The sequence below is a fragment of the Molossus molossus genome, unplaced genomic scaffold, assembly GCF_014108415.1.
Source record: "Molossus molossus isolate mMolMol1 unplaced genomic scaffold, mMolMol1.p scaffold_m16_p_3, whole genome shotgun sequence".
Classification (NCBI taxonomy): domain Eukaryota; kingdom Metazoa; phylum Chordata; class Mammalia; order Chiroptera; family Molossidae; genus Molossus; species Molossus molossus.
In genome coordinates this window covers 89729223-89739925 of record NW_023425366.1, presented here as the reverse complement: position 1 = coordinate 89739925, position 10703 = coordinate 89729223, and positions in this window count along the sequence as shown.

The following is a 10703-nucleotide window of genomic DNA, read 5'->3' as shown; positions in this document are numbered from 1 at the left end:
GCTTCCCCTCCGGGTTCCATGCAGTGAGGATCCAAAGAACTTCCACCCCTTGAGCTGTATTCTAAGAAAATTGCTTCAGTGAGAGATGAGATGAAATGCGCATTGTTAGTGCTGATGGGGCAGTAATCCCTACAGCACTCTTGGAGAGCAATTTGTTCATTTGTTCCCAACAAAAATGTATTAAAGGCCTTTGATATGCCAGGTAGCAGTTCTGAGTTTTGGGGAACTAGGCGTGGACAGTGAGAAAAGGGCCTCAGAGAGTCAGTAAGGGAAATGGAAAGTGTGACGAGTACTGGGAATAAAATACACCCACGCTGGCTGGAGAAGCAAGGAGGGCAGTGCTGCTCCAGTGGCGAGGAGGGCCTGCCGCTGGACACGAGCCGAGGGCTGAATCAGAGAGAGTAGGCGGGGTCAAGGGAGATCTGCTCTTCGCCGGCTAGGCAGAGAGGGACGGGGAGGAATGGGGGTCCTGAGACGAGAGGGAGTGGGTTCCATCAGGGCAGAGGAGAAAGTCAGCGAGCTGGATCCTGAGACGATCATGTTGGGCCTAAGGCACCAGGGTAGACTTCTTTTATTCACTGTGTGATGGGGAGCTATCAGATTTAAGCTGGGGAGGGTCATGATAGGGTCTGCATTTGAGAATGATAATTTTTTTAATATAGTTTTTTTTTTTTTTTAATTTCAGAGAGAGAGGAAGGGAGAGAGACAGAAACATGGATGTGAGAGAAACATCGATCCGCTGCCTCCTGCACGCCCCCTACTGGGGATCAAGCTTGCAACCCGGTCATGTGCCCTGATGGGGAATCCAACTGGGACCACTCAGTCCATGGGATGGTACTCAGTCCACTGAGCCACACTGGCCAGATGAGAATGATTATTTTTAAAGGGAGCTAAAGTACCTGTCGAGAAACCCCAAACATTCATATCCTTTGAAGACCCACTCCTGGGAATTTGCTTTAGAAAGAGACCTGAATTTATAGTGGGCGTCAATGTTTTCGTCAGTGAACATTCAGCCCTTGTGTTGGGGGGATGGCCACCCACTTTCTTTGGGGAATCACACCAGTCCCTCAAGCATCTCTTGTCCTTCGTGTAGGCTACCCTACAGATGAGTACGTACGTGGCCTGGCTAACTCATTCATTAACTCGGTGGATGAATTTCACGAGTGTAGGGCAGAGCGGCAGTGTCAGCCCTCGTGGTTCCATGGAAGGAGCAAACCACTCATGTGCACACCACATGAATGAAAAGCAGAGAGTAATACGTCAATAAAGAGAAACAGAGCAGGGAGAGAGGGCAGAGTGGAGAGGTGACCAGGAGTGGTCCCGAGTGTGGACTGAAGGAAGTGAGTGGGCAGCAAGCCATGGGCACAACGGGGGCAGAGGGGACCAAGAGCGGTAGCTCTGGGTGAAGCCCAGGCTGTTGGGTTCAATGAACAGCGAAGAGTCCAGGTGTGCAGTGCCCGGGTGATGTGGAGTGAGGTGGAGAGAGCAGGGATGCCCTGTAGGCCAACCAGAACATTCCCTCACCCTGACCCCGTGGCTGGCTCAGGGACGGGTGTTTGACCTGTCATGCTTGTGAGCCTTATTGGTGGGACGTTTTTCTGGAAACATCAGGAGAGAGCTGCTGTCTTCCTGCGGTGAGGATGTAAAGGAGCAGGCCTAGATAAAATCAGCACAGAGGGAAGCTGGTGCAGGAGACAGACGGAAGGAAGCTAGAGACACCACTGAGTCCAGCAGTGCCTGAAGCCGGTCCCCACCCCAGCTTACTAGCTGTGCAAGCCGACACGGTTCCTTTCCGGCTTAAGCCAGGATGAATTATTTTTTTGTGATTTGCAACCTAAAGTCTTTGTCCAGTACAGCAATATTCAGAAAGTTTTATGTATAAAGATGTGAATTGCAGAATTATTTATGATAGCAAATACTGGAAGCAACTTGAATGTCTCCAAATGGCTGTAAAACATACATCCCATGATAGAATACTCCGCATTCATGAAGTCTGAGGGGACAGAACTTAGGAGTAACATGAGAAAATGGATGTTTTCAAGAAAAAAAAAACACAGAAATTCTGTATGCAGCATGATCTCAATTACATAAATATATATTCATGAAGCAAATGTAATAAAATGTACATTGACAAAGCAAATGCAAATTGTGGGATTTAAAAAAACTCTTACATTTATACTTTTGACTTTTGTCCAGTCTCCCAATTTTTCTCTAGAGTGCCCCTCCCCACCTTTTTTAAATCCACATCTGAGGATATTTTTCCATTTATCTTCAGATAGAGTGGGAGGGAGAGAGAGACAGAGAGAAACATCGATGTGAGAGAGACACATTGATTGGCTGCCTCCCACATGACCCTGACCAGGGCCGGGACCCAACCGCAACCGAGGTATGTGCCCTCAACCGGAATCAAACCTGCAACTCTTTGGTTCGAGGGCCAACACTCCAATTGCCGAGCCAAGCCTGCTCGGGCTAGAGTGCCTTCCTTTTTAATAATTATAAAAAGGAACTTTATTAAACATTTTAAAGGTAACATGCAAAGAAAGTGGAAGCAAATGGCCTTTTAGATATGCAAAATGTCTTGACTCTCAAATGCCAGTGATCCCCTGAGCCAGGCACAAGGACATGTACTTGACACCATATTTGCCATCTAGTTTTCTTATTCCTATGGGCGTAATGGCATCTCCCTAGCCACAGAGCAGAACGTGTCAGACTGTGTTACACCAGATGACCAATAAGCTAAGGACACCCCCCCCCCTGCTAAAAGCAGTTTTTTTCCTTGTATCCTGAAGGTCAGGCCTCATACCAAAAACATCAGCAAATTTAGGACTACGGACCATTGCTTTACAACGAGCATCGATGCTTTCTGCAAAAGCCTTTGGAATAAGCAGCGTACTGTTCGCCAGTCGTGCTGCCAGGAAACACATATGGAGCCAAGGGCGTGTGTGGGAGCAGAGGCAGAACACACGGGCCGCCACCTCCCAGCCCAAATGACTGCAGTGTAGTCCTGAATCGTTTTAACAAACAATGTAAAACATCTTGATATCCACAGCCACGAGTTGTTCTATTCTAAAAGTCACTTAGCAATTTTCTGGATCATTGAGTAAGAATTTAGTGAAATTTATTCTTGGGTTAGATTAGTTAGAACGACACTTTCAAAATAATTCTTCACTCTGTTTCTGATGAATTCTTAGGCTTTGAACAGAAATTGCCAACCTCATTTTTCAGGTCAGCCGTTTTGAGTTACATCAAGACAAAAACATGGCAAGGACTTTATAGCAGGAAAAGAGTTTGTTTTTGTTTTTCAGCATTCCTATAATTCAGACAGCTAAAGAAATCTTTGATCTGGGAGGCTGAGAAATTCAAAGCCCCCTCAAGGCACTTTTTTTTTTTTTTTTTAAATTAAAAGAGAGTAAAAATGGTATTTGTAATGGAAAATTTTGTTGCTGTCAAGTACATAACGCTTTTACTTAAGTTGTCATTCATCTTGTGAATTTCCGATTTGGGCCAAGCTGTTAAGTTTTAGGTGCAATATAACAGAACCTACTTGGAGATCTGCTAGTGTTACTGATATTCTAGAGCAATGGCAAAAGCAGGAGACATTAATGCAGAATTAGAGCGACTGGTCACAGAAAACAAAACAACAACAACGACGACAAGGTCCATCTGACAAATAATAAGTCACAACCAAATCCACAAATGGAGATTTTAATTCCATCCCTAGTCCTATCAGAACGCTCGGATTCACAAACGTGGTGGGTTTGGAGAGGACTCAACATGCCAATATCCCTTCTGCTGCCTCCTTCTGAAGTTTTATTAGGAGTCATATAAGTTTTCACACCCATTCATTTTTTTAGAGGGTGTGAAGACTTTCTTCCTGAAGCACACTGGGCCTTCAACGTGCCCGTAAAACTACTGTCACCATCCATCCTCCGTGGTAAATATCATGTTCTCCCATTTGGGTGGATAGCTCAGTATGAAAGCTTGAACCTTTTTCTTCCAACCTGGACTTAAAGACAGGTCTGCTTCCTGCACCCCGAACAGAGGAGTAAGGATTGTCAGCCTGGAGCAGAAAACTCAAGGCTTGATTTAACCCTGTCATCTTGGAAGTGTAGCTTTCTTATAAAGACCTCAGAACTTTTTATTTGGCCCCAAGCCTTCTGTCAGCTGTTCTCTCGGATTTGCAAGCCTCCCCCACCCACGCCCCTGCTCCCAGCCACCCTCAGGGCTCAGCAGGGGGGACTCCTCAGCACCCTTCCCTGGACACCTTCTGCCACCTTGTTCTAACTGCCACCTCCTCCTTGGACAGGATTAGATCTTATTCCTAATCTACCACTAGACAGTGTTTCATGCATAATTGCTGCTCAATAATTATGTTCAGTATCAATCACCAAAGAGCGTATGCCTACATTTATACTATGAGGCACTTACAATCTCTCGGGACTGTAAAGCTTGTTCAACATTAGCATTTGTCTTTCAACTGTCTCTTCTCTTTTCCCAAAGACTGTTGCCTTTTTAAAGACATACTTTTCTTCTTTATTTTCTGAGTTGAGGTTTGAAGAATATGCAAAAATGAGGCAGGTGGTGCCTGGGCTGGTTTGGCTCAGCAGTTGGAGCCTCGGCCTGTGGACCAAAGAGTCGCAGGTTCCATTCTGGTCAAGGGCACAGACCTCAGTTGTGGTTCAATCCCCGGCCCTGGTTTTACATCGATGTTTCTCTCTCTCTCTCTCTCTCTCTCTCTCTCTCTCTCTCTCTCTCTCTCTCTCCCCTCCCTGCTTTACTCCCTCCCACTCTATCTGAAAATCAATGGAAAAATATCCTCTGGTGAGGATTAAAAAAAAAATGAGGCAGGTGGCAAGCAGAAAGAGAGACTCAGGTGTCCGCGTGTGTGGTGAGCGGTAGCTGGCTTCGGTGTCGTGTCTTGGTTGGGAGTGTGGCACGCTGCTAAGATTGGTAGAGGCCCAGCCTTGAGCTGGGCAGTTTAGATTTGACCTGAGAGGTGATGAGATACCACTCTCTCTAGTCTTAGGTACTGTAGCAACCACTTTGGAAAACTTTACATTTGAATCCTCATTTGTGCGGTGATTTAAGTGGCCTTCCTGGGGCTCAGTGGAAAAACTGTGTACCATGACACTGTTCACCACTTCTAACTCAGGTAGCAAAATTATGTCCTCTGAATGTGGTCAAAGTCACAGGTTTGCTCTCTGGGCTTTGCTTTCTCCCTGGCTGCAGAGCATGTTCCTGACCCTCAAGAACTGGGCAAGAAGTTAGAGATAGTTCAGCACAAGTCTGTTGCCAAAATGGAAAGTACCTAGATCAGTTTCCTTCTATGGGTGGGTCAGTATTGCAGCTATTTTTGCATTCAAGCAAACCAAAGTGGCTGGTCCTGGCTGGTTTGGCTCAGTTTTTAAATTTTTTTTATTTTTTTATCCTCACCCGAGGACATTTTTCCATTTTTTGTTCAGATAGAGCGGGAGGGAGAGAGCGAGAGAAACATCGACGTGAAGGGACACATCGAGTGGCTGCCACCCGCACGACCATCCAGGGCCAGGGACAAACTGCAACCGAGGTACGTGCCCTTAGCGGGAACCGAACCCGGGTCTCTCTGTACCGCAGGCCGACGCTCCAACCGCTGAGCCAAACCGGCCAGGGCTTGGCTCAGTTTTTAGAGCACCAGCCTGCAGACCAAAGAGTCTCAGGTTTGATTCCAGTCAAGGGCATGTACCTCGGTTGCGGTTTGGTCCCCAGTCCTGGTTGAGGTCTTGCAGGAGTTAACCAGTCAATGTGTCTCTCTCATAGCAATCTCTCTCTCTCTCTCTCTCTCTCTCTCTCTCTCTCTCTCTCTCTCTCTCTCCCTCTCTGTCTCTCCCTCCCTCCCTCCCACTCTATCTGAGTATAAACGAGAAAACATCCTTGGGTGAGGATTAAAAAAAGCGGCTGAGCTGGGGGAGAGAACAAGGCCTAGGACGCAACCTGGAGCCCCTGGGTAAGGGCTCTGTCTTAGCTCAGTCTGCTACAACAAAACCACGGACCAGTGGCTTGTACACAACAGAAGTGCACTTCTCACCACCTTGGAGGCTGGGATCCAAGATAAAGGCACTGGCAGAGTTTGGGTCTGACGAGTACCCTCTTCCTGGTTCACAGATGCCAATTTTTTCTGTGTCCTCACATAGTGGACATGGCAAGGAGGTTCTCCATCGTCATGACCTAGTCACCTCTTAGAGGCCCGCCTCTAAATAACCATCACATTGGGGACTAGGTTTCAACATAAGAATTTGGGGGAGGGGGACCCGGACATTCAGTCCATAGCAGGTCCCAACCTCCCACTCCAACCCCCATCAATGAATGGCTCCACCACCCACCTGTTGTTCAAGTCCAACACTCATCCTTAACTTCTTCCACTTCCTTTCACCTTTCACGCCCAAGTCCAGTGGCAAGTTCACTGGTAGCTCTGCCGTACATCCTCATACCCATGCCTCATGCTCTCCACTGATGCTGCCCTAAAGCAGAGTATTACTGGCTCTGTTGAGTTGAGGGGTGAGTCTTCCAACAGTCTCTCTGCTTCAGATCCTGCACCTGTCCAGCCCTTTCTCCACAAGCCGTCAGAGTGGTCTTTTAAGAATAAATCAGATCAAGTGTGATCCATCATATATCTTATCTTAAATTGCATGATTTGCTGATGCCTGCACGCTATTTGAACAATTTTTCAAAATTCATGTTTTAAAAAAATTTCACACTTAATAAAGAAAAATCAATATAAAAAGTCACCATTTGTTAATTATAGCTCAATAAAGCTGGGGGAAAAAACCAGATATCCCTCTTGTGTAAAATCTGTCAGTGGTCTCCCATTGCCCAGAGTCCTGCACGCCACCCTGGAGGACAGCCGCCAGCCCCAGCCCCCACCATCCTCCACGTGCCCCAGTTCTCCCTGGGGACCTCGACCGCAGCTCCCTCCTGATCCAGGGCTTTGGAACCTGTTGGTGTCTCTGCAACACCCTCCCCATGCCCCCACTCTTTGCCTAAATAATCCCTCCAGCATCCTAAAGCTGTCAGCTTCGATGGCACCATCTCAGAGAAGGTTCCTGCTCAGCCCAAACCTACATTAGGCATCTTCCCTGCACCTCACACAGTGAACCTGATTTTTCCTTCATAGCACCTAATGGACTTCACAAATGTGTGTGGGGGGGGTATTTATCTAACCAACATCACATAATTCTGTAAGTTCCATGAAGGCAAGGACCCTAGTTTCCTCAAATTCAAATTTAGAAAGATACCAAGAAATTTCAAAGACACCACATTGCCTTCTTTGATGAACAATGATCATAAGTCTAAAAATTTGTTTACAAGAAGTCAATGTCTCAGTGTTCATCTCTTACCTTCTGCTACATTTAAAGTACCCTATTGGTTCTGGTGAGTTGCTGGGGGGTTGGGATGTTGTCCCGTGTGTCACCAGCCCTTGGTAGTAGCCATCCTGGCTCTGTTTGATGTTGTGCCTGTTCACCCTAGAAGCATCGAGGATGTTTTTAATTTTAAAAAGTTTAAAACTTTTCATAATATGCAACATGGAAATCATTTGAAACGCCCTAGGGTTGTGGTTCTCAAACTTAATTGTGCATCAGAATTACCTGGAGGGCTTGTCAGATTTCCGGGCTCCCCTCAGAGTGTCTGAGTCTGTAAGTCTGGGGCAGGGTCTGAGACTGTATTTCTATCAACTTCTGGGGGGGGGGGGGGGTGATGTTGCTGTCCAAGATCCGAACTTCAAAAACCACTGCCCTGGCATATCACAAAACCATGGTTTGTAGTCACTGAATTAGCTTAGTTATTCATTTGTAAAGAAAGACACTTAAGGGATCCTCCAAGTGCAAGTTACCTCATTACCCCTCTGAACCAAACTGGTGAGCAAGCTGTAGAAAATCACTATTTTCAGAACATCAGGATATAATGAATCATTATGGTAATCCAGGAAGATGTCAACAAATCCTGATTTCAAGGTCATGCACCCCACACACATTTATGAGGCCCCTGCTGTGAAGCGTGTAGCCAGCACGGCGCTGTGTGTCGGGGACACAGGCTGCCACCAGCTCCTCCTCCAGGTGGTCCCTGAGACCCAGGCTGGCCTGCACTGGAGAGAGTGTCAGCAGGCAGACACTGCCCTGCTCTCGTGGGGGAGAAAGACAGCGAACAAATAAACAGGGTCCTTTCAGATGGTGATAACTGCTCTGAAGGAAGGCAGTTTGTTATAACGGTGCGGTGCAGGAGTTGGGAGATGGGGTGACCAAGGAGGAACTCGTTGAGGAGGTGACAGTTAGGCTGACTCCTAATGTGTGAGAATGACCCAGTCTTCTTCAGCGATGGGGAAAGGGTGTTTCAAGCAGAGGTACCAGCAGGTCCCAAGGGCCAGGGGAGAACCACGGTTGAAATGTCCTGGGAACTGAGGGACCAGAGCTGCTAATAAGACGAGTATCAGCAAGAGGAGAGACAAGGAACTTGCAGGGGGCAGCGGGAACGTCCGTTTTGAGTGGGAATGGATGCTACTGGAGGATTTTGAGCAAGACAGTGACACGATCTGATGACCTGACGGGCATTTCACGAAGACGGCTCTGGCTCGTGTGCAGGGCGTGGGAGCAGACCCGGGAGGAAGCCGCAGCTGCGCAGAGAGCTCCGTCCAATCAAGTGCGATGGGAAAGCACTTTGTCATTTAGGATGTAGTGTGGAAATGTTAGCAGCCATCGCTAGTCCTTTCCGCCCCGAGCACTCATGTGTGGTTCAAACGCAGAGTACAAACAGGTCCAACCTGAAGGGGAGCGGGTTCACCAGCGCTCTGTGGACGAAAGGTTGAAATCCTCAGCTCCAGTGCTAACTGGCGGCCTTGGTAAAGCCGTTTCAACGGGATAATCTGAGAAGAGAAAAGCCCAATACCTCTTGGCTCCCAAATTAGTGCTTAATCAATCTGTGATTAACTAGTGCTTAATTAAGCTCTCTGATTTCCTAAATAAAAGTTCATAAAACTTTGTAGTTATAATGGACCAAAGTATGAAAGGCCCCAATCCAACAACATGTAGCACCTAGCAGGCGCTCAGGGTACAGAGTATCCATGCTGATGGTGGAGTGACCAGGGCACAGTGGTTCACATTTTATTGGGCACTTTCCCCATTAGACTCCTAGGATATCCCTTTATCTCTAGCATATTACATGCACTGCAATGGCTTAACATTTTAATGTGCCCTCCATCCCCTCACACAAAAATAGATGCCTCTTCACCCTCATCAGAATGCAGACTGTCACTGTGTACCTGTGTGGACAAAAATGTTGCAGGAATTTCTGTTTTGAGTTAGTGCCTGTTATTTCCCTGAGTTTCTGCCGCTAGAGACCACATCTGTAATTATCATCAAGGATGGAATCAGAAGAAAGCCAACATTAAGATAATTGCTTCTGCCCGGCCGGCGTGGCTCAGTGGTTGAGCATTGACCCATACACCAAGAGGTCACCAGTTCGGTTCCCGGTTGGGACACATGCCCAGGTTGTGGGCCTGATCCCCAGTGGGGGGCATGCAGGAGGTGGCCGGTCGATGTTCTCTCTTGTGGATGTTTCTCTCTCTCTCTCCCTCCTTTCCTCTCTCTCTAAAGTCAATAAAGAAAAAAAAAAACTGTGATAAAATATACATGACATAAAATTTACAATTTTAACCGTTTTTAAGCATCCAGTTCGGTGCCATTAAGCACATCCACACTGTTGTACAGCCATCATCATCAGCCCCCAAACTTTCTCAACTTCCCCAACTAAAACCCACGGAACACAACTCCCCGTTTCCCCTTCTCCGGGTGCTGGCACCCACCGTTCTACTTCTATTTCTATGCGTTTCACTATTCCAGGCACCGCATATACGGCCTTTTGTGATTGGCTTATTTCACTTAACATAATGTGTTCGAGGTTTATCCATGTTGTAGCAAGTATCAGAATCCCCCTTTTGTTCATCCATTCACCTATCGATGGACACTTGGGCTGCTTCCCCCGTCTGGCTGTTGTGAATAATGCTATGAACACGGGTGGACAAATAATCTGTTTGAGTCCATTTTCACGCCGTTTGGATACACATCCAGTAGAACTGCTAGATCATGTGGTCATTTTAATTTCTCGAAGAACTGCTGTATCACTTTCCACAGTCTGCACCAGTTTACATCCCACCAGCAATGTAACAAGGTTTGAATGTCTCCATGTCCTTAACATATTCTGCTTTTTTGATAGTAGCCTCTCTAAGGGGTGTGTCAGAATCCTTTTAAAGAGCACGGCAGGCAGCCATTATCAATAGATGGAGATTGACAAATGAAATACAAGCCACTTATTTCTAAACTGTGACGATGAGATTTCTACACTTGTCAGTGAAATGACTGGAGGGTTTACCAGGGAGTGATGCTCGCAGTGTTACGGGGGTTGAATCCGCGGCCCCGTTTGAAACGGGCATGGTTCAGGAGTAGAAAGGACACCAGGGTTGCCAGGCGACGGAGGTGAGGCCTGAGAGCCTGCACAAAACAGCACTGGAGGTGGTCTGAGGGCAGCCCCGGCACTTCGCCAAGAACTGAGCGAGGTCTCTCTCATGTTCTGCCTTAAGTGGTGATGGGATTTCTTTTCCTTTTCTTTATTCTGTTTTCTCTTTTTTTTAATCCTCACCCGAGGATACTTTTCTTTTTAGTTATTTATTGATATTA